Genomic DNA, 26798 nt, shown 5'->3' with positions numbered 1-26798 from the left:
AATAATTGATTAAATTTATTCGAATAATTGCATAAATATTACTCAATTAACCGATTAAAATATTCGAATAATTTAGTAAAAATGTTCACATTAACCAAATATTTTTTTTAACGTTATTAGAATAAAAGTTTAAAGAAAGTTATACATATTATGTTACGAATAATCGTTTAAAAATAACGATTAATCGATTAACATATCCGAATTGTTTTGTAAAATGTTTTACTTAATAAAATAATATTTTTTACATTTTTAGAATAAAAATTTAATTTTTTTGTTATTTTTTCGAATAATCGATTAAATTTCTACAAATAATTTCATAAATATTACTCAATTAATCGATTAAAATATTCGAATAATTTAGTAAAAATGTTCTAATTAATCAAATAATTTTTTTAACATTATTAAAATAAAAGTTTAAAGAAAATTTTATAATTTGTTTACGAATAACCGTTTAAAAATAACCGATTAATCGATTAAAAGTATTCGAATAATTTTTTTAATTTTTATTATAGATGGATTTTTTATATTTTTTACGAATAATCGTTAAAAATTCCACAATTAATCGATTAAAATATTCGAATAATTTAGTAAAAAATTTCTCATTAATAAAATAAATTTTTTTAACATTTTTAGAATAAAAGTTTAAAGAAAGTTTTATATATTTTTTACGAATAATCGTTTAAAAATAACCGATTAATCGATTAAATGTATTCGGTTAAATTTTAAAAATTTTCATGTTAAATGGATTTTTTTTATTTTAATGAAAAATATATAATTTTTTATATTTTTTACGAATAATCGTTAAAAATTCTACAATTAATCGATTAAAATATTCGAATAATTTTGTTAAATTTTCTCTTAATTAAATAAGTTCCTTTTAATTTTTAGAAAACTCATTTATTATGTTATTTTAGAGAATAATTGATTAAATTTATTTCATAAATATTACTCAATTAATCGTAATTTAAAAGTAAAATTAAAAATTTTTTTACGAATAATCGTTTTAAAATAACCGATTAATCGATTAAAAGAATTCGAATATTTTTTTTTAATTTTCATAAAAAATGGATTTTCAATTTTATTGAAGAATTTATAATTTTTTATATTTTTTACGAATAATCGTTAAAAATAACACAATTAATCGATTAAAATATTCGAATAATTTTGTAAAATTTTCTCTTAATTAAATAATTTTCTTTAAATATTTAGAAAACTCATTTATTATGTTATTTTAGCGAATGATTGATTAATTCGAATAATTTTATAAATATTCCTCAATTAATCGATTAAAATATTCGAATAATTTAATTTAAACAAATTTTCTCATTAATCAAATAATTTTTTTAAAATTATTGAAATAAAAGTTTAAAGTAAATTTTATATTTTTTTTTTACAAATAATCGTTTAAAAATAACCGATTAATCGATTAACAATAATCGATTAAAAGTATTCGAATAATTTTTTAAAATTTGTATGTTAAATGATTTCTTTTGACTTGATTGAAAAATATACATATAATTTTTCATATTTTTTACGAATAATCGTTAAAAATTCCACAATTAATCGATTAAAATATTCGAATAATTTTGTAAAATTTTCTCTTAATTTAAATTTTAAGAAAACTCATTTGGTATGTTATTTTATCGAATAATTGATTAAATTTATTCGAATAATTGCATAAAAATTTTCTCATTAATAAAATAATGTTTTTTTACATTTTTAGAATAAAAGTTTAAAGAAAGTTTTATATATTTTTTACGAATAATCATTTAAAAATAACCGAATAATCGATTAAAAGTATTCGAATATTTTTTACTTTTCATAATAAATGGATTTTCAATTTTATTGAAAAATTTATAATTTTTTATATTTTTTACGAATAATCTTTAAAAATTCCACAGTTAATTGATTAAAATATTCGAATAATATTGTAAAAATGTTCTCTTAATTAAATAATTTTCTTTAAATTTTTAGAAAACTCATTTGTTATGTTATTTTAGCGAATAATTGATTAAATTTATTCGAATAATTTCATAAACATTACTCAGTTAACTCATTTGTTATGTTATTTTAGCGAATAATTGATTAAATTTATCCGAATAATTTAGTAAACAATTTCTCATTAATAAAATATTTTTTTTAACATTTTTAGAATAAAAGTTTAAAGAATGTTTTATATTTTTTTTTTACGAATAATCGTTTAAAAAATAACCTATTAATCGATTAAAAGTATTCGAATTATTTTGTAAAATTTTTCTCTTAATAAATTAATATTTTTTACATTTTTAGAACAAAAATATAATTTTAGCGAATAATCGATTAAATTTCTTCGAATAATTTCATAAATGTTACTCAATTAATCGATTAAAATATTCGAATAATTTAGTAAAAATTTTCTAATGAACCAAATAATTTTTTTTAACATTATTGAAATAAAAGTTTAAAGTAAATTTAAAATTTTTTTTTACGAATAATGGTTTTAAAATAACCGATTAATCGACTAAAAGAATTCGAATATTTTTTTTTAATTTTCATAAAAAATGGATTTTCAATTTTATTGAAAAATTTATAATTTTTTATATTTTTTACGAATAATCGTTAAAAATAACACAATTAATCGATTAAAATATTCGAATAATGTTGTTAAATTTTCTCTTAATTAAATCATTTTCTTTAAATTTTCAGAAAACACATTTGTTATGTTATTTTAGCGAATGATTGATTAAATTTATTCGAATAATTTCATAAACATTACTCAATTAATCGATTAAAATATTCGAATAATTTAGTAAAAATGTTCTCATTAATAAAATATTTTTTTAAACATTTTTAGAATAAAAGTTTAAAGAATGTTTTATATATTTTTTTACGAATAATCGTTTAAAAATAACCGATTAATCGATTAAAAGTATTCGGTTAAATTTTACAAATTTTCATGTTAAATGGATTTTTTTTTTGATTTTAATGAAAAATATATAATTTTTTACGAATAATCGTTAGAAATTACTCAATCGATTAAAATATTCATATAATAGCGAGTAATCGATTAAATTTATTCGAATAATTTTATAAATATTTTCTTTAAGTAATAATTCCTGCTTCTAATATTCGAAAAATTTTTCTTTGTAATGTTTTTTTTGAGTAATCATTTAAAATATTACGATTAATCGATTAAACTTAATTTCGAAAAATGTTTAAAGCAAATTAAATAAAAATTCTAACAATAGCACAAAATAAACCAAATAAACTTTTATTATTTTATTCACCAAAAAGGAAGTTCATGCTAATTTTTTTGCACAATTAAATAAACAACAAATTCAATTAAAAATTCATTTGAAAATAATTACCCTACAAAAACTACAATTAAAATTACTCACACACACACACATACCCACCTTCTATACAAAACAACATGTTTATATACAAAAGTATATCAACAATAAAGAAAAAACAACAAAAAAATGCTTAAACTATGCATGACATTTTTCTTTTATTGTTTGTTTTTTGTTTTCTTTTTGTTTAGTATAAAAATATAAAATTCTAAATAAAAACAAACCATAAAAAATAAAACTAAAAATAAAATAATAAAAATAACAAAATACTGACCAGCATCATTTTGCTGCAAACAACAACAAAAATAAAACTTTATAAAAACATACATAGTTGTTGTAATGATACGTTTTATAAAAAACCTTCGTGTTTATGTGGGAGAAGAGTAGTGTTGGAGGGGGATTTCCTTGGTTGGTTGTGAGTAGTATTTTTGATATAAAAATGACGGTAGTTTTTTTTCGGACCATCATTGTTGTTGTTTTTGTTTTTAAGAAAACAAAAGAAATATTAAAATAATATATTATTCAAATAAAACAATGCAACAGAAATATACTTTGTATATAATTTGGTTTCTTTTTTTTAATTGTGGAACTTATACAGAGATTCTGTGCATCAGTTCATATTATTCGATTAAAAGTATTCGAATAATTTCAGAAAAATTTTCAAAATTAAAAATATGTTCTTAAATGTTAGGCAACATTAACATTCTTATGATTTATACGAATAATTAATTAATTTACGATAATTAATAAATTAACCGAATAATCAATTAAATATAATCGAATAATTAAAAAAAAAAATTAGGAAAAAATCCCTTAAATCTACTTTCTCATATATTTTTAAGATAAAGCGTTATTTTTTCTTATTTTTGGCAATTAATCGCTTAAAATTATTCGATTAATCAATCGAATAACAGCATTCGAATAATTTAGTTAAAATTTTTTATATTTCCTAAAATTTTACAAGAAAATTTTACATTAATTTAACTTTTTTATCTAATAAACGAGTAAAATTATTCGAATAATCGACTAAAATTATTCAATTAATTGACTAAATCCTTACAAATAATTTAATATATTTTTAAAAGTTAAAAAATACTTTTTACTTTGTTTTTGAAGAATCATTTTAAACGAATAATCGATTAAAATAATACGATTAATCGTTTAAATTTATTCGAATAATTTTTTAATAATTCGATTAATTAAATTAAAAATTTTTAAATTTCATAAAATTTTATAAGAAAATATTGCATTCTTTTAATTTTTTCATCAAATAATCGAATAAAATTATTCGAATAATCGACTAAAATTATTCGCTTAATCAGCTAAATCGTTGCAAATAATTTAAGATATAACATTTAACTTTTTTTACAAAGAATCGATTAAAATGATACGATTAATCGTTTAAATTTATTCGAATCATTTTATAAATATTTGCATAGAAAATTATTTTTATTTTAAAATATATAACTTTTTTATTATTTTATTTACAGTTTAAATGTTTTTTTAAATTATCCGATTAATCAATTAAAAATATTCGAATATTTTTTTAATAATTTAGTGAAATTTTTTAAATTTCTTAAAATTGTATAGGAAAATATTACATTATTTTAATTTTTTCGTCTAATAATCGAGTAAAATTATTCGAATAATCGACTAAATTATTCGATTAATCGACTAAATCCTTACAAATAATTTAAGATATTTTCAAAAGTTAAAAAATACTTTTTTATAAAGAATCATTTTAATCGAAGAATTGATTAAAATTATACGATTTATCGATTAAATTTATTCGAATAATTTTTTTAATAATTTAATTAAATTTAAAATTTTTTAAATTTCATAAAATTTTATAGGAAAATATTGCATTATTTTAATTTTTTCATCAAATAATCGAATAAAATTATTCGATTAATCGGCTAAAATTATTCGATTACTCGACTAAAATTATTCGATTAATCAACTAAATCGTTGCAAATAATTTAAGATATTTTCAATAGTTAAAAAAATAATATTTTACTTTTTTTACAAAGAATCGATTAAAATGATACGATTAATCGTTTAAATTTATTCGAACCATTTTAAAAATATTTGCTTATAAAACTATTTTTTTTTAAATTGTTAAAAAAACTTCTTTATAGTTTTTTCTTTTCATAAATTCAAAATTATCCGATTAATCGATTAAAAGTATTCGAATATTTTTTTAATAATTCGAAAAATTTAGTGAACATTTTTTAAATTACTATTTTTATTTTAAAATTTATAATTTTTTATTATTTTATTTACAGTTTTAATGGTTTTATAAATTATCCGATTAATCGATTAAAAATATTCCAATATTTTTTTAATAATTTATTGAAATTTTTTTAAATTTCTTAAAATTGTATAGGAAAATATTACATTTTTTTAATTTGTTCTTCAAATAATCAAAAAAATTAATCGATTAATCGAGTAAAATTATTCGATTAATCGTCTCAAATTATTCGATTAATCGAATAAATCCTTACAAATAATATAAGAAAATTTTAAAAGTTAAAAAAATAACTTCACTTTTTTTACGAAGAATCATTTTATCGAAGAACCGATTAAAATGATACGATTAATCATTTAATTTTATTCGAATCTTTTTATAAATATTTGCTTAGAAAACAATTTTTGTTTTAAAATTTTGTTTAAAATTTTTTTTTTTTTAATAATTTGGATAAAATTTTTTAAATTTCATAGGAAAATATAATAATATAAAACAATTTTTGTTTTAAAATTTACAAACAAAAAAATCTTTTTTTAGTTTTTTAGTATAAACGGTTTAAAATTATCCGATTAAAAGTATTAGAATAATTTGTTAATATTTTTTTATAATTTTTTTATTTAAACATGTTACTTTCTTGTGTTGTAAAAATAAAGTTGAAATTTTTTTTCGTTTAATCGATTAAAACAAATCGAATAATTTTATTAAAACTCGAATAATAGTTGAAAATTATACGATTATATACATACATACATAATACACAATTTTGCTTTAACTTACTTTTATTGGAATTAAATACAAATATTTTTAAGAATAATCGATTAAAATTATGCGATTATTCGAATAAAAATATACGATTATTATAATATTTAAAAACGTTTTAATATAAAATTTAGTTATAAATTAATTTTATTTAAATTAAATGAAGAACAAAAATTAATTTTTTGAATATTCGATGAAAATCAAACGATTAATCGAATAAAAAATAACTGGTTATTCTACACAAAAATTGACTTTTAGTGAAAAATATAATTTAAAATTAAAATTTTGCTTTAATTATATAATATTGAAATTAAAAAATATGCATGTTTTAATTTTATCAAAAATTATCGTAAAAAATATTCGTTAAGACAAATAAAATAATTAAAATTTATATATTTATTTATTTTTTTTTTTGTAAAAACTAATTTAATTTAAAAATATTATTGTATTCTTTTTTAAACGAATAATCGAATATTTTTAATCGAATAATCGTTAAAAAATAATACAATTATATACACATATAATATACAATTTTGGTCTAAAGTACTTTTATTTAAAGAAAAATAAAAATATTTTTACGATTAATCGTTTAAAATTATTCAATTAATCGAATAAAAATATCCGTTAAAAAATAAAAATTTATTTTTTAGTAAAAAACTAATTAAAATTAAAAATATTTTTTGTATTTTTTTTAAACGAATAATCGAATATTTTTAATCGTTTAATCGTTGAAAATTGTACGATTATATACAAATCGAATATACAATTTTGTTCTAAATTACTTTTGCCTGAATAACAATAAAAATATTATTAGGAATAATCGTTTCAAATTATCCGATTAATCGATTAAAAATAACCGAATACAATTTTTGAGAAATATTTTTTTAGTAATAAATATCTGATATAATAGATTTTTGGATTTGGACGAATAAAAAAATTTTAATTTTATTTTGTAAAGAAACGAAAATTTAAAAATATTTTTTGTATTTTTTTTTAACGAATACTCGAATATTTTTAATCGAATAATCGTTGAATATTTTTAATCGATTAATCGAGTAAACGTTGAAAATATATACAAATATAATTTACAATTTTGTTTTGATTACTTTTATTTGAATTAAACGAACAATTTTTTTCGAATAATCGGTTCAAATTATCCAAATAATCGATTAAAAATAACCGAATAAAATTTTTGAAAAATATTTTTATAGTAATAAATATCTGATATATGTAATAGATTTTTCAATAAAAAAATTTGAATTTTTTTTGTGAATGTCGTTTAAAATTATCCGATTAATCGAATAAAAATATCCGTTAAGACGAATAAAAACTTAAAATCTATTTCTTTTAGTGAAAAAACCAACTAAATTTAAAAATATTTTTTTGTATATTTTTTAACGAATAATCGAATATTTTTAATCGATTAATCGTTAAAAATTTAATGATTATATACAAATATATTATACAAATTTGTTCTAAATTACTTTTATTTGAATTAAACGAACAATTTTTTTCGAATAATCGGTTCAAATTATCCGATTAATCGATTAAAAATAACCGAATAAAAAATTAAAAAAAAAATTTTTTTGGCGCGATTTTGTGAGAATTATATCGGCTATAATAGATTTTTGAATAAAAAACTTTATTTTTAATGAAAAATTACATTTTAAATAAATTTGTTAGAAAAAATCGTTTTATTTTTCTAAATAATTCAAGTTTTTCTCAGTTAAAATTTCTTGCAGTGTAGTTTTTTTCAATTTCTGTTTATTGTTCTCTGACTGTCTGTGCAATTTATACTGAATATCACTGCAATAATAATAACAATATGCCCGCACTTTATGCATTTTCTTTTTTTGTCAACAATTTATTCTCCTTTAGAAATGTCGAATAAATGAGTGACTGAGTGGTTGGTTTTGCATACAATGTATACGATTGAGTTAGTGCAAATGTCTGACTGACTTGGTTGACTGAGTAATGCATGACAGATTTTATTGTTTGTCATTTTTTTTTTTTGTTTGTTATTGCACATGTATGTTTCTTTTGTTTGGAATGCAAAAATTAACTTTAGAGAAAAATTTCACATTTTTAAAAATTTTTATAAATTTTATTATCATAATAGAGTTCTAAATTAACTTAAATTTCAGATCTCTTATATATGTATTTATTAAAAAATATCCTATTAAGTTATATCCAATTTAAACTTATAAACAAAAAAAGGAAATCTCTAAAACCTCCTACTTTATCCTCTTCCTTTCTGCTTTTCACCAACAGCTGGAGGTCACATTCTCTTTAAATTAGTTGTTATTTTGTTTAGGTCTTTAAATAAGCTAAATAAAATTAAATTATATAAATAACATTTCGCATAATATGGCAACGAACCAAAAAAAAAAAAAAAACATTAGCAGCAACCCGGCAAAATCTAACAGATACCTATCTATCATCATCATCATTACCACCGCCACCTAAACACTAGAACGTTTTGAATAGAGTTTGAAACTTCTTCCACTACCGCCACACACACACACACACACACACACAAACCCACTTCAGACATTTTTAATTAGTGCATAAAAATGTCTAAATAAAAAACAAAGTTAGAAAAAAAAATATTGAAGAAAATACATTTTAACAAAAAACTGTGCATTCTTCTGTTGGTGAAAATGACAGACGGAAAAAACAAAAGCTAATGAAGTGAACAGAAAACATGGTAACATTTCTAGGGAGTTTAGCTCCCACACACACATATATCCACTCCCAAGCTAATGGGTTTTAAATATAGACCTCTATTTAAAAGAGTTAATTACAAGTTCGTGCTTAAAGTTTGACAGTCCAAAAATAACGGTTCGAAAAGAGCAGATCAGCAGTACAAGATACAATCGTTGGTCTGGACAATATACAGTATAATCCTTGTAAAGCCTTAGCGATCGAAAATCCAAAACTTTCCATAACGAATCTTTTAAAATAGTATAACATTCCCACGTCACTTCAAACTTTGAACGATCTTTGTATATCACTCGATCAAAGCTCATCAACATTAGCTATATCAAAGTTATGCCCGAATCTTAAACCAGAGAGGAGTTTTTATCAACAAAAACGACATTTGGAAGATTAAATCGCAACTTCGACCTTTGAGCGATCTTGTTAACCCTGGATCAAAGGTCATTCGATCGTCAATTCCATCTTCGAGCAACCTGAGTACCACAGCTATTACTGTATCAAAGTTATATCCGAAAAAAACAAAATTTGTATGTTTTAATCTCAGGAAAAAGATCATGGAGATCATCTCCACGATCAGGAGATCATTTCCACGTCACTTCAATCTTTGAACGATCTTTGTATATCACTCGATCAAAGATCATCAACTTTGATACAGCTAAAGTTATGCCCGAACCCTAAACCAGAGGTGAAGTTTGAGCGATCTTGTTATCACTCGATCAAGGATCATCAACTTTGCGTGAACTGTAGCAAAGTTATCGCCGAACCTTTTACAGCAGTGGAGTTTTCTTATCAACAAACACGAAATGTGAAAGCTTAAACCTCGGCAGAAGGATTACACTTCGTTATGAAACGGCCATTCAATCGTCAATTCCATCTTCGAGCTATCTGAGTATCACTTTATCGAATATTGTCGACTCACTGTATCTGAGTTATCCTTTGCAAAAGTTTATTTTTTTTTCTCAACAAAACCAATCTCAGGAGAAAGATCATGGAGATCAGCTGTGATTCTGTTAATAATACCCAGAAGTCGGACCAGTAAGATACCGACATCTTTCTGCGTGAGATGATGATGATCAACAGGCGATCTGTACAACGAAAATTTCTTCAGTTTCTATTCAGTTCGGGCAGCTGTATTTCCTCCAGAAATAAAACTGCCCGAACAATCTTTTCAATCACAAAAAATATTTAAAACATGCGACCGACTTGGATCGTTCGATTATGCATGTGATATTGGGCGATCATTCCAGTAAAACGACAAAATGTCCAAAGAAGAGAGTATAGATCTAGTTGGATTTCTTGACTTGATGACATACATTCTATGAATGTATATCCTCGGTAACCTGACTCGATGAACTATGCTACTGTGTGATTGTAAAGTTGGAATGACTCTTCGATGACATCTCTGGAGGAAGTGCTTTCTCAGTAAGACAATAGAACTTTCGTTGCCACATGTAGTTGATATTCAAGCTGGTCATTTAAGCATCCATTCCGATTTCAGTTGGTGGGCAAATTTTACCTCAGCATTGATGTCGTCGCCATGAACGTTTTTCAGAGCTGCCATATATTTATAGGGTATAATCTAAACGATTCTGAACATTGAAAGGAAGTGTCCAATTGTGAGATTTTAAAGTTGGGATGACTGCTTCGGTAATAACCCAGGAGGGCCTTTTTTGCCATGTGGGTTGAGTTGAGTCTGGTATTCGTTAGGAACGACAGGTCCATCCAGATCGATAGGAGAGTTACACTTGTTTTGTGCGGCTGGTTTTCATCTGTGTCTGCTACGAACGCTGTTTTCATGGCGTCTCTATGAACTTCTTTCAAAGCTGTTGACAAGGTACGACAAGATACGATCCAACAGTTTCTGTTCATTACTTGAAATATTATTCTCGTATACAAGAAGATACTTCCTGAAATGACTAGGAAGAGTATCCAACTGAGCAATTTTGACAACGTACGGTACAAAAGATTCTGCTCATTACATCGAATATTCTCCTCGTACAAGAAGGTCCTTCCTGACATGACTCGATAGAGTATCCAGCTGAGCAATTTTAAAGTTGAAGCAACTTTTTTCTCAGTAAGATGGGAGAGAAATCCTACATTTACTCATGTAGATGATGTTCAGAGGTAATTAGCATGCTGCCGTTGCAGTTCAGCGAAGGTGATCACTCTGGAGCAGCATTGATCCGATCAGTAGTAGCTAATGAAATGGGCTGCGGGTAGTACTTGTGAGGATATTGTTCCTACTTCACCATTTTGGGTAACTCACAAAATTTCCCTTTCTCCCCCCCCCCCCTGGATCCGCGCCTGTCCTTAATCCTTACACGGATTTCTTAAATCTTCCTGCTTAACAAACCCTAACACTGAACACAGTTATGGGCAAACATATGGAAGACTCCTTGCACAAAATGAAGAGGAAACAGACAGAATAGATGCACAAAAAAGTCTAAGACAAAGCTTCAGAATGAAGAATTGCTAAAGGTAGTGGCAGTCAATGACGTATGTCGTCAGGTAGCAGCAAGTGGCAAGACAGCAGTAATGGCATTTAAACAAAAATATCAACAACAATATAATACAAATAACAAAAACAACAAAACAAGCCGTTGTAAACATGTCTGATATGATATGTTTTTTTGTTGTTGTTTTGTTTTGTTTTGACTAATACTAACTTATTTGTTGTGTGAATAAACAAGAACCGTTACATGTGGCATGCAACAATAACTGAATGTGAGGAGAAAACAAAAACAATCAACACAACAAAGTAATAAAAAAACATATTTAAGACGAAGTAAACATAATTGCATGTCAAAGTTCTGAACTTGCGAGCAAGCAAACAGGCAGACAAACGGACGGACAGACAAGCCAAACATCTAAAGGCTAAAAGGTGTGGCAAAGTGGAGAAGTCTAAAAGGAAGAATAAAGACGGCCGTTATTTTTCCTAAACTTCTTGAGGTGTTTGTACGATGTGTTGTTACATTTGCCACAGCTACCGCTTGGCAATTTATTGCAAAATGTTATTTAACACACACAGTTGCGCACTCCCATACACAGGAATACATTCTTTTACACTTTTAAACATTTATCAAGTTCAGCAGGCTCTTGAGCCAAAAGTATATTTTGTATTTACAAAACTTGCAAACACTTTTTGTGTTTATGTTTCTATTTCGTTAAGGAGCAGTTGTACCAATACTACCAACATTCGTCCTCCTAGGTGACTTGGCATCAATGCTCAGCTCAGACATTGCACACACACACACACACACGCAAAGGGCAAAAACTCCCAGACACATGGCACATGTAATATGCATGTTTGCTCATGCATAAACATGTTAAGTTGCACATGCAAAATAAAAATATTGTATTTATATTTAAAATAAGTTAAAACAAAACATTTTCCATATAGGACGTGAATAAACATGCTCGTATATGAAGCTTTGAATAAAAAAAATAATCACTTTTAAAATTATTGAAAATTATAAGGAAGTTTTACAGAGGTTATTTAACGATTTCCTTTTGGAAAGGCAGTTAAAGACTGGTGGATACTCTAAGGAAGTAACGCTGACTTCGAAATGTTTTGAATTTCTTTAAGGTTTGACGAAATTCTCGCTTTTCCTGTCTTAGTAGCATCGAAAAAACGTTGAAAGGAAGTCCGAAACACATACAAAAGTATTTTGATCGTCCAAAGATCCTTTAGATATTGGTACAAGAGTTCTCAAGTACGTTTCTCTAATTATGGAATTATGTTTATAAAAACATAGGATAAAGCTAATAAATCCACACTATCAGGCGACAAATATCTTTCTAATTGTCAAATCAAATGTGGAGAAATATTGTCGGGAAACTCCCAATCTCGTAAAGAAGCTGTGAAGCACCAACATCCAGAGGATGGCAATTCGATTACTTCGTCATTATGTTGAATTTTAGGGAGTTCTTGGTGATGCAAAGATATTACCAGAAGTTCTTTCAGGTTATCGTAAGAAGAAATGGTTTAGGACATAAACTGAGAGAATTCCAATGAAACCGCAATCAAGAAATTATCGAGAACCTTCAGACGATTGAGTGTTTGAGGCTGCAAAATCTCAAAATCTACTCAATGCTAATATGAGACTCTAATAACTTCGTGATGGCGTGGTGAGCTTATTCGGGACATAATTGTAAGTGTTCCGGCTTTCAGGTTCATTGGAGAAAGGGATGACGTTGAGGTTATCAGCTCTGTGAACTTAACAACTCTTTATATGATGAGTTTCCAAAGAACTTTCATATTGAATATATAAGATTATAGATCCTTAAGACGATTAAGAGTTTGAGGCTACAAAACTCCAACAACTAATCGCGCAAATTCTTGGACTTTGCCGACTTCGAAGTAAGTCTGTTTGGGATATAAATGTGAATGCGTTTCGGCTACCTGGTTCATAGGAGAAGATGGCAAATGATGGTTGAGGTTGCTAGCTCTGTGAACTACCCAACCGAACATATGGCGAGTTTCTAAAGGTCATTCATATCAAACGAATATGTTCAGTAGAACTTCTGGAATCAAGTGGAAAGGGACAATAAGTAAGGTTACCAGCTATATGAACTCCCTAAATAACGCTAAGAGTTTCCAAAGACGAAGCTTCAAAATACCAACAATTAGTCGAGCATATTATAATATCGGATTATAAGGTGGCGATATAAATGTGGAAGTGTTCCAGCCTCCTAGTACATAGGAGAACGAGATGAAGTTGAGGTTATCAGCTATACAAATTATCTAACTGAATCATTCTTATAGAATGGATAAGATTAGCAAAACTTCTGTTTGACGAAAACTCTAATCGAGTGCTCTCCTTATTTTGGACTCAACTTGAAAAAGGAAATGGGAAAGCTATGACAATGGGTACCGGAACGGCACAACGGCCAAGGTTTGTCATATCAGTTAACTTTACACGTGTATCTGATACAATAACAACATGCCCTATGAGTTTCCCAAGACAACGAACAACTAATCGAGAAAATTCTCGTCTTTCTAATATCTGACTGTTGACTTCGAGACGTCGGAGGGAATCTGTTCGGAATATTAATGTAAAAAAGGTTCTTAGGAGAGAGCAGAGCTTCAACTACTTCAACTACAACTGATCTCTGACGAGGAATTTAGCATGAGATCACATGCAATTTGAATAGAAAGCTTTCGTCATCTCCGAACCAAGTTGAGTTGATCAAGCGAACTTTAGTCCGTTCTTCTTTAGGTGTTTGGAATACAAAGATAAAGCTGTTCCGGATCATAGGAGAACAGTCTTAAGATCAATATTGGTTAGGAGAAAGCCAAAGTTTGAAATCTTCACGTGTGTCAAATATCAAGGAACACTTGAAGCTGCAAAACCCCAACATCTAATGAAAGATAATCATCAGAACCTAACAAGATTTACGTCATGATTTCATTCAAATTTGGGAAGGAGAACTTTAGGATGGTTTTGAGACATTAAGAATGTCAAAATTAAGGCGTTTCGAAAGTTATGTTAAAGAAGCAAAGAATCGCAAGATTTTGATGCTGTGTTTAATCTGACTGCAACCCTTGGAAACCATAAATACTCACATGATACCTAAAATCGTCAATATATATAGCTAAGGTTGGGAGCTCACGGATGTATGAGGCAGATTACTTTGGGGTATGACCCAATGTACTGAATTATTTCCATCACTAAGAGTTCTGAAGCCATCAAGTCAAATATTGGTGCAAAATATAGTCTATTATATCGTTGGCAAGGAAATTTTACTATATCTTTGGGGATGATTACCCTCGGTTGTTCTTTCGAATGTACAAAAAAGCTATGAATATTAGATGAAGATGGATACCCGGCATATCCGGATTCTTATTGATAGAACCATAACAATTAATACTTTCTATATATCAAGGGTCATAAGTGGATTAATAAGGACCCTGAAAATGTATAATTTTGGACATCTACGAGTAATATTTCCATGTGTTATTAACGGCATAATAAAACCAATATTCCTCCCTTTACCAAACCCTAACAAGTAGGGTATTCACCTTAACTTGCACTAAGCATGATGAGAGTGTTATAATATGTATGAAAATATTTGTCTGTCTGTGTGTTGAGCGCGTGTTTGGGACTCTATATTTATATTTTTGTCTGGCAAATAAACATAAATAATAAACCAAGCAGCCAACACAACAAAAAAAAACATAACAACACCAAAAATATCAATGAACCAGGAAAAAAAAACAATTTTAAATGAAAGGAAATTACAAGACCCATGTTAAAATATTTATTTTGTACTTTTTTTCACAACGTCCTCAATGGCGGGTTGAAAGCAAATAAATATGTTCACCAACTTAACTCCTTGTTTGGCACACAGCGATGAAACAAAAACACACAACTTAAAGAAAATACTCCACATGATGTCTGTCTGGCGAGAAAGGGAATGACTCGATTGTATTTATTTTAATTAAACAATGACACACGAAAAAGAAGTAAATCCAAAATTCAAGGTCTTAAATTAAAGTAATGGAAAAAGACGAGGAAGATACTGTAACCAATACTTTATTGCCCTTTCAACTCTTCTCCCTATTACCGCCAATGGATTTTACAAATGTTTCTACTCCTATTGTCCTATTTGTTGTTATTCTTTTTGTTTTATTTTCAACTCTTCCTTGTTTCCTTTAGCCAACATTAATCCAAACTGTTGTTTAATGTTGTCGTTGGTCTTGTATGTTGCACATTATTTAAGTCCTTGTTATACTAACAATGTAGCGACATTTAAGCGCCAATAGGAAAACACGCACATCTAACATTGATTGACACCACACCAAACAAAAACAACCGACTGAGCGACCGAATGAACGACCCAACTAAAAGGCAACCAATGAAACAAACAACAACCAACCACTTTAACTGTCATTTAGTCCAACTCACTGGTGGAGGCCCTTAATGTAAAATGGGAAATAAATACATGCAAAATAAAATCCTTTTAAAGAAATTAAATACGAGACATTCTTTACTGTTGTCTTTATAGATATTTTTTTAAATAAATATTAAGACATTTTGTAGGATTTGTTGTAATACTTTGTAATTTGATAGAAAAATGTAATTAAATATGTACTGACGGATTGCTGCCGAACTAGAATTGAACTAGAACTGAACTAGAACTGAACTAGAACTGAACTAGAACTGACTAGAACTAAGAACTGAACTAGAACTGAACTAGAACTGAACTAGAACTGAACTAGAACTGAACTAGAACTGAACTAGAACTGAACTAGAACTGAACTAGAACTGAACTAGAACTGAACTGAACTGAACTAGAACTAGAACTGAACTAGAACTGAACTAGAACTGAACTAGAACTGAACTAGAACTGAACTAGAACTGAACTAGAACTGAACTAGAACTGAACTAGAACTGAACTAGAACTGAACTAGAACTGAACTAGAACTGAACTAGAACTGAACTAGAACTAAACTAGAACTGAACTAGAACTGAACTAGAACTGAACTAGAACTGAACTAGAACTGAACTAGAACTGAACTAGAACTGAACTAGAACTGAACTAGAACTGAACTAGAACTGAACTAGAACTGAACTAGAACTGAACTAGAACTGAACTAGAACTGAACTAGAACTGAACTAGAACTGAACTAGAACTGAACTAGAACTGAACTAGAACTGAACTAGAACTGAACTAGAACTGAACTAGAACTGAACTAGAACTGAACTAGAACTGAACTAGAACTGAACTAGAACTGAACTAGAACTGAACTAGAACTGAACTAGAACTGAACTAGAACTGAACTAGAACTGAACTAGAACTGAACTAGAACTGAACTAGAACTGAACTAGAACTGAACTAGAACTGAACTAGAACTGAACTAGAACTGAACTAGAACTGAACTAGAACTGAACTAGAACTGAACTAGAACTGAACTAGAATGAACTAGAACTGAACTAGAACTGAACTAGAACTGAACTAGAATTGAACTAGAACTGAACTAGAACTGAACTAGAACTGAACTAGAACTGAACTAGAACTGAACTAGAACTGAACTAGAACTGAACTATAACTGAACTAGAACTGAACTAGAACTGAACTAGAACTGAACTAGAACTGAACTAGAACTGACTAGAACTGAACTAGAACTGAACTAGAACTGAACTAATACTGAACTAGAACTGAACTAGAACTGAACTAGAACTGAACTAGAACTGAACTAGACTGAACTAGAACTGAAACTAAAATGGAACTAGAACTGAACTAGACCTGAACTAGAACTGAACTAGAACTGAACTAGAACTGAACTAGAACTGAACTAGAACTGAACTAGAACTGAACTAGAACTGAACTAGAACTGAACTAGAACTGAACTAGAACTGAACTAGAAACTGAACTAGAACTACTGACTGAACTAGAACTGAACTAGAACTGAACTAGAACTGAACTAGAACTGAACTAGAACTGAACTAAACTGAACTAGAACTGAACTAGAACTGAAACTAGAACTGAACTAGAACTGAACTAGAACTGAACTAGAACTGAACTAGAACTGAACTAGAACTGAACTAGAACTGAACTAGAACTGAACTAGACCTGAACTAGAACTGAACTAGAACTGAACTAGAAACTGAACTAGAACTGAACTAGAACTGAACTAGAACTGAACTAGAACTGAACTAGAACTGAACTAGAACTGAACTAGAACTGAACTAGAAACTGAACTAGAACTGAACTAGAACTGAACTAGAACTGAACTAGAACGAACTAGAACTGAACTAGAACTGAACTAGAACTGAACTAGAACTGAACTAGAACTGAACTAGAACTGAACTAGAACTGAACTAGAACTGAACTAGAACTGAACTAGAACTTAACTAGAACTGAAACTAGAACTGAACTAGAACTGGAACTACGAACTGAACTAGAAACTGAACTAGAACTGAACTAGAACTGAACTAGAACTGAACTAGAACTGAACTAGACCTGAACTAGAACTGAACTAGAACTGAACTAGAACTGAACTAGAACTGAACTAGAACTGAACTAGAACTGAACTAGAACTGAACTAGAACTGAACTAGAACTGAACTAGAACTGAACTAGAACTGAACTAGAACTGAACTAGAACTGAACTAGAACTGAACTAGAACTGAACTAGAGCTAGAGCTGAACTAGAATATAACTAGAACTGAAATAGAAACTGATTTTAATCAGAACTAGAATTAGACTAGAGTTGAACTCGAAAAAGAGAAATTTCCCTGCAAAACCCTAAGCTCTCACCATCTTATTACATTACTAGGGTGATCGACTCGATTTTTCAACCGGTTTTAAAACCGGTTTTTTCTGCTTTACTTTTTTCTAAATGTTGATTTTTCGAATATCGAATAACCCGGTTTTTTCACTTTTTAAAAACCGGTTTCGAATACTTTTATTTGGTTTGTATTTAAAGATTATTTAAATGAAATTTTGAAGTAAATAATACAGCGCGTTTAAATTTTAAAAATATTCGAGTCCAGGAACTAGGATATATTTTTCTAAAGCACCATTGGTTAAACTTTTTTGATTTTCCTAATTAATTAAAAAATTTTATTTGTAAAATTGATAACTGTTTAATAAAATTTTATTAATCTTAAGATTATATTCCAACTACAATAATTAATTTACCGCTGAAATATTATGGAAGTGTTGGAATGCCTATGAAAATTTCCTAAAAGGGCTTTAGAATAAGCTAGGATTACATAGTACCTTATGTTTAACAGAAGTGTCCACTTTTTTCCTATTTTTTTTTATATTAAAGAAATAATGTAAATCAGACGACTAGATCTAAAGCTATAATCTGTTAAACTGTTAAAAATCATTTCGGGCCATGTTTTATTAATCAAATTTAAACATAAACATTAATTTCTTCAAATTAACATATATTTTTTTATTTATTATGAAAAACCGGTTAACCGGTTTTTTCTGAATTTGAAAAATATCAACCGGTTTTTTTGAAATGTCAACTATTCGAACTATTCGAAAACCGGTTTTTGGAAAATGTCGAATAATCGATCACCCTATACATTACTCATACGCCATGTGAGTCATTGAACTATATTTTATTAATTATACGTCTGTATAACTGTATTTACTGTATTTTAATATTACTTATACGACACATATGTTAACGATTTCTATATTTTAGACTATTTTAATTCAAATTTCTTTAACTTACCTATATTTTCATTCTTTTTTCAGGTAAAAGTCATCCATTTTAAATGAAACAGGTGAGTGAAAAAAAAAATCAAGCGCAAACATATTATGATGCTTCGTATGTTTTGAGTTTAGTTTTTAATAACCAAACTTGAGATATATTTTTTAGTTGTCAATTTAAGTACCGCCCCTCCTATGTAGAGGCCATACTAAAGGTCTTTTTATATACATCGAAAGAGGGCAAGTATATCAGTATATTCTTAAAGCATCAATTCTTTTAGTGATAACAGTTATGATACCTTGTGATGAACATAATTCCTTCATCATCTTTTTTTTTTTTGGTTACCTTAATAATAAAGCCATTCTAATGTATTTACTCCTATTGTGTACAAAGAGTGTAAAGTGTTTTGTAAATCCAGACACTCTTGATAACCTATCTATTAATATGAGAGGATGTAAGAGTTTTTGTCTGTGAAGACGTTTCAGTATGGTAAGATGATGAGCTTGTTTTTAGACTAGAGAACAATAATAATACGCTCACAAATTACGGTTTTCGAGGCTGATCGAACTTCGATAAGCATTTTCGATATTGTAAGAAGAGCAACAACTTAGATAAAATATAATTTTTAAATCTTTTTTTCCTGTTATATCCGACTTTAACATGTATTTACTTTTAATTTTTAATACTTTAGACAAAACATGTTTTTTGTTTGTTGGCTTCGTTTTTTCTGTTATAATAGTAAAAAAGACTATTTTTTAAATAAATTAAATGTCATCGTAATCTTGTTTGAATTTGACTATAATTTTCTGTGCGGAAAAGTTGTAAAGCAAACAGCAAGTAGACAAACCAGACAAAATTGCAACAAAAAAAAAAAAAAAAAAAAAAAAAAAAACAAATCCACCCACCCAAATTCAACTTTAACCTAAAACTTCTCCCTCGACACTTCGTCTCTCCTTAAAACTGGGCAAAAGCGGTTTTTATTTAAGTCTATTTTCCAGCTTTAAGTCATGAGTGTTTGAATTGTTTTTAACATTTTATATGCAGTTTTTTCTTTATTTTATTTTGTTTTTATTTTATAATCTGTGTTTTTTTGCTTCTACACTGTCTGTTGCTATTATTTCCATTTACTACTTGTAAGATATGACGATGATGTTGTCGTTTTTTCTCTGTAACCACTTCAAAAGTAAGTGGCCAGTTCAAGAAGTTATTTTAAATGAAACTACGATTTAAACAAAACTGAACTAGAACTGAACCAGAACTGAACTAGAACTAGAACTGAACTAGAACTGAACCAGAACTGACATAGAAGTGAACTAGAACTGAACTAGAACTGAACTAGAACTGAACTAGAACTGAACTAGAACTGAACTAGAACTGAACTAGAACTGAACTAGAACTGAACTAGAACTGAACTAGAACTGAATTAGAACTGAACTAGAACTGAACTAGAACTAGAACTGAACTAGAACTAGAACTGAACTACAACTGAACTAGAACTGAACTAGAACTGAACTAGAACTGAACTAGAACTGAACTAGAACTGAACTAGAACTGAACTAGAACTGAACTAGAACTGAACTGAACTGAACTAGAACTGAACTAGAACTGAACTAGAACTGAACTAGAACTGAACTAGAACTGAACTAGAACTGAACTAGAACTGAACTAGAACTGAACTAGAACTGAACTAGAACTGAACTAGAACTGAACTAGAACTGAACTAGAACTAGAACTGAACTAGAACTGAACTAGAACTGAACTAGAACTGAACTAGAACTGAACTAGAACTGAACTAGAACTAGAACTGAACTAGAACTGAACTAGAACTGAACTAGAATGAACTAGAACTGAACTAGAACTGAACTAGAACTGAACTAGAACTGAACTAGAACTGAACTAGAACTGAACTAGAACTGAACTAGAACTGAACTAGAACTGAACTAGAACTGAACTAGAACTGAACTAGAACTGAACTGAACTAGAACTGAACTAGAACTGAACTAGAACTGAACTAGAACTGAACTAGAACTGAACTAGAACTGAACTAGAACTGAACTGAACTAGAACTGAACTAGAACTGAACTAGAACTGAACTAGAACTGAACTAGAAACTGAACTAGAACTGAACTAGAACTGAACTAGAACTGAACTAGAACTAACTGAACTAGAACTGAACTAGAACTAGAACTAGAACTGAACTAGAACTGAACTAGAACTGAACTAGAACTGAACTAGAACTGAACTAGAACTGAACTAGAACTGAACTAGAACTGAACTAGAACTGAACTAGAACTGAACTAGAACTGAACTAGAACTGAACTAGAACTGAACTAGAACTGAACTAGAACTGAACTAGAACTGAACTAGAACTGAACTAGAACTGAACTAGAACTGAACTAGAACTGAACTAGAACTGAACTAGAACTGAACTAGAACTGAACTAGAACTGAACTAGAACTGAACTAGAACTGAACTAGAACTGAACTAGAACTGAACTAGAACTGAACTAGAACTGAACTAGAACTGAACTAGAACTGAACTAGAACTGAACTAGAACTGAACTAGAACTGAACTAGAACTGAACTAGAACTGAACTAGAACTGAACTAGAACTGAACTAGAACTGAACTAGAACTGAACTAGAACTGAACTAGAACTGAACTAGAACTGAACTAGAACTGAACTAGAACTGAACTAGAACTGAACTAGAACTGAACTAGAACTGAACTAGAACTGAACTAGAACTGAACTAGAACTGAACTAGAACTGAACTAGAACTGAACTAGAACTGAACTAGAACTGAACTAGAACTGAACTAGAACTGAACTAGAACTGAACTAGAACTGAACTAGAACTGAACTAGAACTGAACTAGAACTGAACTAGAACTGAACTAGAACTGAACTAGAACTGAACTAGAACTGAACTAGAACTGAACTAGAACTGAACTAGAACTGAACTAGAACTGAACTAGAACTGAACTAGAACTGAACTAGAACTGAACTAGAACTGAACTAGAACTGAACTAGAACTGAACTGAACTAGAACTGAACTAGAACTAGAACTAGAACTGAACTAGAACTGAACTAGAACTGAACTAGAACTGAACTAGAACTGAACTGAACTAGAACTGAACTAGAACTGAACTAGAACTGAACTAGAACTGAACTAGAACTGAACTAGAACTGAACTAGAACTGAACTAGAACTGAACTAGAACTGAACTAGAACTGAACTAGAACTGAACTAGAACTGAACTAGAACTGAACTAGAACTGAACTAGAACTGAACTAGAACTGAACTAGAACTGAACTAGAACTGAACTAGAACTGAACTAGAACTGAACTAGAACTGAACTAGAACTGAACTAGAACTGAACTAGACTGAACTAGAACTGAACTAGAACTGAACTAGAACTGAACTAGAACTGAACTAGAACTGAACTAGAACTGAACTAGAACTGAACTAGAACTGAACAAGAACTGAACTAGAACTGAACTAGAACTGAACTAGAACTGAACTAGAACTGAACTAGAAGACTTTGTTTAAATCTCTAAACAACTTTTTGGATTGTTTTCCTATAATAGATATGATGTCTCTACATGTGTAAAAGTGTGTGTAAGTGGAAGTGCATATAGCAAATCCTACCAATACACTGGCACGTCCACCATAATTATGTTCTTCACTTTACACTCCACGTAACCAAGCATGAATAGTGTGTAAAGTAGAAGTTTTTACTGTAGTTGTAGGTATTATTAGACGGAACCCAAAAGTTATATCGAACTTTGTGATTTGGCAATAGAAGTCTTTTTCCTACTACCAATACGATAACTACAGATTCTGAAAGAAAACTAAACCTTTTAACGCGACTGGCAGAGCTTTGATTGATGTGTATTTTCGTTTAGCTCCATTATGGTTTCTGTAAAAGGTACCATGACGTTCGCTTCCCACAATGCAGGTAAAGCTTTGGATATAGTATCAAAGCTGATCTGATGCGACTTGATTCAAAGACAATTTTCTTTTCCTTATAAATGTTGGTTTCACCCTAATTTGCAAACATATGAGTGAATACTCTTGCTTTATACTCGCTCATGATTTCTTCTTCTATACACATGTAAAAAGTGTTTACATGACGCTGTGCATGTGAGAGTGTTTGTTGTTGTTTACAATATTTTTACAAAAGTTGTTGAAATGCATTTATGTCAATGTACGTTTTCAATGTTAAATGTGAACAACATGCTCTAAGGTCCGTCCAATAAAGTCGACAGAGAGCGAGAGAGAAGCGAGCCTAACAAACTGACAGCCAGTTCACCCAACCAACCCATCATTATAAAATTATGAAGAGAATAAAAACCAAAAACAACTTCTCTAATTGTTACATGTTGTTATTCTCACTTGGAATTCTCTTCTAGTTGTAATAGTTATTGTTGTTGTTTTTGTTTAAATTGCATTACATGAGTTGTTTTTTTTTTTTTTGCTTAAGTGTGAGAGCATTAACGTTTACTGCAACGTTTGCAGTCAGCATTGTGCACTAGAATAAACAAAAAAAAGCAAACACGAATGATGTCAACGACAGCAACGAAGTACGCGCCAGTTTACCAAGTACGAATGCATATTTTAAATATGTACGAGAAGAATTGCATTTAAAAGTCAATCGGCCTGATGTTTATTTTTTGTTTGTTTTTTACATTTTTGCCCGGTTTTGGCATGTCGCAAATTTAATTGAGTTTTAGAGTTGCCAACAAACATGTTTTGTATTTTGTACGGTGTGAAGGTTGTTGGTGGGTTGAAAATGCTGGCAGAGAGAGACAACTGGAATAATAATGAGAGTTTTTTTGCACATGTTGTTTACGAGCAGAGTTTGCGAATAGTTAAAGAGTAAATGCAATTATTTTAATTTAAATTTAAATGAGTTTTTAAAAAGCATGACACACTCATACAGACAAACATGTGTTTAAGGTTATATTGTGGTTTTTAGTGACAATGATTTGAAAGAATGAAAAAAAACACAAAAAATCAAGGAAATTTATTAGAAAAATGGCAAAATGTGAACAAAAGTGAGTTATGAACAAGGCCAAATAGTGATTCCCGAATCTTTAAGAATAAGGTTTACAGGGTGTTCGCGATTCGAAATATATTGAGTGTCTTTTAAATTTGGTTTTTTCTTCAAAGCCTTTAGAAATGGAAGTGTCTGAGAAAATGTCTGTGAAACGAGCGTTTAGGTAAAAGAGAAGTTTCCCTTCAAAAGGTCCTACTGTCACCTCCGATTCTCTCTCTCTCTCGATTACCTTTCTTTCTGAACTGTAAATCTGAACATACGTTTTCAAAGTATGTGTTATTAGTTGTTGTAACAGTTCCATAGTTGCCGTGTTCATTCCCGAAAACTCTATGGGATAGAAAATGATAAACTGTGCTATCTCAAGTGATTATAACATTGGTCTATATGACGTCAGTAATTGTACATATTGGGACAGTATCGGTTGCAGTTGAAAAATCGCGCAATTGCGCTAGAGTAGATCTTGTGTAACTAGAAAGAAATCTCTCGATATACGAGGTTGCAAAATATTTTGAGCAATTGTAATCGATAGCTCATCCTCGTTTGATGGGATGACGTATTGGGTGTTGCTACAAAAGCGCTGAAAGTCGATACGTATTCATTGGATATCACAAAGCGAATTACTAGCACAGTTGCGGAATCTTCAGCATGATATCAAACCCATATTATAGTTTTCGAAGAATTTTTAAGAGAAAGCTGTTATGAAACTTCGCTCCGGAGCGACCACTGGATGCAACAATTTCTTTGTTCCAGCAATTGCAATGGAATTCAGATCAACGTTGGATATTACGAAGACCACTAAAAGCACTGAGGCAGAATCTCCAAGTGATAGGAGTTTTGAAATTTCGCCTCAGGAGCGAACATGGAATGACATGTTGGATGTTGATGGAATGACATGTTATATGTTGTTATTAAAGCACCGGAAATACAAAAGTATTCATTGGTTACCACGATGATGCCTTTTGGAATAGTGGCGGAATATAATCTCAAACCCAGGTCATAGTTATCCGAGCATTTCCAATGGTTAGTTATTGTTATGAAACAGAAGTGGGATCTCAAACCCAGATCATTATTTTCTGTAATTTCTAAGGCACAGATAATGGGATAATGTCCTCGATGTTTTAATTAAATTTCGACCATTTGATGAAAGGACGTTTTGGATGACGTTACGGAAGTATGAGAATTCCAAACCTATTCTTTGTTGATTACCACGAAGACGACTTTTGCGATAGTGGCGTAATGTAATCTCAATTCCGGGTCATTGATATCCGAGCATTTCCAGTCGTTAGTTATTGTTATGAAACTTTTCTCGGGACATTACCAGAAACATAATTAGCCAATGCAGGTTAAGTCAGAGACGGATGTGGTAATTAAATGTAGGTTATTGTTGATAGCTTGTGGTGCTAGTTATAAATGATTTCTGTTGGATAAACTCAAAGACAACAGTGGTTGAATGCGTCAAATGACATTTGTATGCACAATAGAGTGATGGGACAGGACAACGTTCTTGATGTTGTTACAAAAGCGCCGAAAGGAATTCTATAGCAGAATCTGATGCTTTGCTTGAGTAGAGAGTTGACGCATTCTTACTACATCTTTGTTTTGGAACGATTCGAATCATATTTGACCAGTGATCTTTTCCTCTTGAATAGTGATTCAAATCGCATCACCATTGCGATCTATTACGTAGATTTTTGGCACATACAGGCATTTAATGCAAGGTTCTCTGAGCATTCACAATAGTCTGTCGTTTGACGTCTGATGGGATTGCAGATGTTCATCAGATAGATCAGATGATTGGTTTTGAAAAGTCGTACTTGGCCAAAGGTTGTCTACTTAGGAATACTTATAATCTTGAAGTGATTAAAGTGAGTACATGTCGGTATCCTTTTGTATCCATTGAGTGGACTCAACGCTAAGAAGGTAATTTTTTAACATGATTCTGTCGAATCATGCTTATATAATCGAGCCATTTCGATTACTATATGGATACTATGGCAACCTTGCCGTGTAATGTTAGAATTATCCTAATGAATACCTCGAAAAAGGAGGAGCAATTGCCAGTTGAGTCAATAGATACGACTCCATATTTCCTATCAAAGAAGCACACTGAGTTAACGATGTATTGAAATAGTCTTATTGATTTCGATATATATTTGGTATTCCGAAACACAAAATCAACTAATTTCTTACTTAGATGGACAAACACGTTTTCACATGACAGGATAATAAACAATAATTACAATCTCCGAAACTTCAAACAGCAAAACTTAAATCTTCCAAATCTACTTTAAAATCCATTTTAATCACATTTTATTTGCAGTTTTTCTTTCCATATTTGGTGGTTTATTTTTTTACAAGTACCATCCATATACTCTTCGTCTTTACTTTATTATCATGCTCCACATGCAATTTTTTATATAATCAATCTGGTTAAATAAAAATTGTGAAAAATATGAAAGCAATAATAAAAATCTGACACTTCAAACGCACTCTCCTCGCATATAATTAA

General features: G+C 29.2%; 1 protein-coding gene across 2 annotated transcripts in view; it reads left to right on the top strand.

The window, feature by feature from the left end:
- LOC119600718 (uncharacterized protein DDB_G0283357-like) overlaps positions 1-26798 on the top strand; it is a 149374-nt gene that overhangs the window by 6488 nt on the left and 116088 nt on the right. For both annotated transcript variants that reach the window (XM_037951176.1, XM_037951181.1), the window contains one exon: positions 19278-19306. The gene's annotated coding sequence lies outside the window, so the exon portion shown is untranslated. The remainder of the gene's footprint in view (positions 1-19277; positions 19307-26798) is intronic.

This window comes from Lucilia sericata, unplaced genomic scaffold (assembly GCF_015586225.1).
Source record: "Lucilia sericata isolate MDLA Ls3-8-SP2 unplaced genomic scaffold, ASM1558622v1 Contig000119F_arrow, whole genome shotgun sequence".
NCBI classification, from domain to species: Eukaryota; Metazoa; Arthropoda; class Insecta; order Diptera; family Calliphoridae; genus Lucilia; species Lucilia sericata.
Note: the sequence above shows the minus strand (reverse complement) of the source record. Positions and strands in the feature narration are given on the sequence as shown.